The sequence below is a fragment of the Arachis hypogaea genome, chromosome 3, assembly GCF_003086295.3.
Source record: "Arachis hypogaea cultivar Tifrunner chromosome 3, arahy.Tifrunner.gnm2.J5K5, whole genome shotgun sequence".
Lineage (NCBI taxonomy): Eukaryota > Viridiplantae > Streptophyta > Magnoliopsida > Fabales > Fabaceae > Arachis > Arachis hypogaea.
In genome coordinates this window covers 36,948,312-36,950,586 of record NC_092038.1, presented here as the reverse complement: position 1 = coordinate 36,950,586, position 2,275 = coordinate 36,948,312, and the positions used below count along the sequence as shown (strand labels likewise).

The window sequence follows — 2,275 nt, the reverse complement described above, 5'->3', positions numbered from 1 at the left end:
ACAGATTGGCGTTTAAACGCCAGCCAGGGTACCTGGTTGGGCGTTTAACGCCCAAAAGGGTAGCATTTTGGGCGTTAAACGCCAGAATGTGCACCATTCTGGGCGTTTAACGCCAGGATGGCACAAGAGGGAAGATTTTGTTTTCAAATCAAATTTTTTTAAGTTTTCAAAATCTTTTCAAAACCAAATCTTTTTCAAATCAAATCTTTTTCAAATTCAATTTCTTTCCATTTTCAAAGATACTTGCTATCAATTAATGATTTGATTCAACATTTCAAGTTTGTTGCCTTTTCTGTTGAGAAAGGTTTAATGTTTGAATCATATCTTTTCTTGATAGCCAAGTCATTAATTTTTAAAATCAAATTTTTTTTTAAAAATGTTTTTCAAATCATATCTTCTCAATCACATCTTTTAAAACCAATCATATCTTCCTAATCACATCTTTTTCAAAATAGTTTTCAATCATATCTTTTTAATTTCTAATTTCAAAATCTTTTTCAAAAATCACTTTACTTCTTTCCCACTTTTATTTTCGAAAATCAAGTAGTGTTTTTCAAAATGTTTTCAAAATCTTTTACTTAATTTTCGAAAATGGCTTCCCTTCTTCTCACATCCTTCTATTTATGGACTAACACTATTCCTTAATGCAAAAATTCGAACTCCATCTTCTTTGATAAGTCGAATTTTCTACCTCTGCCTTCTACTTTTCTTTTCCTCTGACACCTCAAGGAATCTCTATACTGTGACATAGAGGATTCCACATTTTCTTGTTCTCTTCTCTTTCATATGAGCAGGAGCAAAGACAAAAGCATTCTTGTTGAGGCTGATCCTGAACCTGAAAGGACCTTGAAGCGAAAGCTAAAGCTAAGGCACAATTCTCTGTAGAGGACCTAATAGAAATCTTCAAAGAAGAAGAACAAATGGCAGCCGAAAACAACAACAATGCCAACAATGCAAGGAAGGTGCTGGGTGACTTTACTGCACCTACTCCCGACTTCTATGGGAGAAGCATCTCTATCCCTGCCATTGGAGCAAACAACTTTGAGCTTAAGCCTCAATTAGTTTCTCTAATGCAACAGAATTGCAAGTTCCATGGACTTCCATTGGAAGATCCTCATCAGTTTTTAGCTGAATTCTTGCAAATCTGTGACACTGTCAAGACTAATGGGGTTGACCCTGAGGTCTACAGACTTATGCTATTCCCTTTTGCTGTAAGAGACAGAGCTAGAACATGGTTGGACTCTCAACCTAAAGAAAGCCTGGACTCTTGGGAAAAGCTAGTCAATGCCTTCTTGGCAAAGTTCTTTCCACCTCAAAAATTGAGTAAGCTTAGAGTGGAAGTCCAAACCTTCAGACAGAAGGAAGGAGAATCCCTCTATGAAGCTTGGGAAAGATACAAACAATCAATCAGAAAGTGTCCATCTGATATGCTTTCTGAATGGAGCATCATAGGTATTTTCTATGATGGTCTGTCTGAACTATCCAAAATGTCTTTGGATAGCTCTGCTGGAGGATCTCTTCATCTGAAGAAGACGCCTACAGAAGCTCAAGAGCTGATTGAAATGGTTGCAAATAACCAATTCATGTACACTTCTGAAAGGAATCCTGTGAACAATGGGACTAGTCAGAAGAAAGGAGTTCTTGAGATTGACACTCTGAATGCCATATTGGCTCAGAACAAAATATTGACTCAACAAGTCAATATGATTTCTCAAAGTCTGTCTGGAATGCAAAATGCACCAAGCAGTACTAAGGAAGCTTCATCTGAGGAAGAAGCTTATGATCCTGAGAACCCTTCAATGGAAGAGGTGAATTACATGGGAGAACCCTATGGAAACACCTTGGTGCACGAATTTGTAATTCGCACAACTAACCAGCAAGTGCACTGGGTCGTCCAAGTAATACCTTACGTGAGTAATGGTCGATCCCACGGAGATTATTGGTTTGAAGCAATCAATGTTTATTTTATTAATCTTAGTCAGGAGGCCAATAAGGTTATTTGGATTTAATTGCAAGAAGTCAAAGTATTTAAAATTGTAAGAAAGATAAGAGAGAATCAAATCGTTACTTAGTGTGCAGTAATGAGAAATATGTCAGAGTTTTGGAGATGCTTTGTCCTTTGATTTTCTACTTTTCCTTGAAGTCCTCTTCCCACACGCATGGTTCCTTCCATGGCAAGCTCTATGTAGGGTGTCACTGTTGTCAATGGCTACTTCCCATCCTCTCAGTGAAAACGTTCCTATGCTCTGTCACAGCACGGCTAATCATCTGTCGG

The 2,275-nt window shown here is 37.8% G+C and overlaps 1 non-coding gene across 1 annotated transcript; it reads right to left on the bottom strand.

The window, feature by feature from the left end:
* Positions 1-1,325: 1,325 nt before the first annotated feature.
* LOC112793517 (small nucleolar RNA R71) lies at positions 1,326-1,433 on the bottom strand. Its single transcript, XR_003198202.1, has one exon. It is a non-coding gene; the product is annotated as a small nucleolar RNA R71 (small nucleolar RNA).
* Positions 1,434-2,275: the final 842 nt, after the last annotated feature.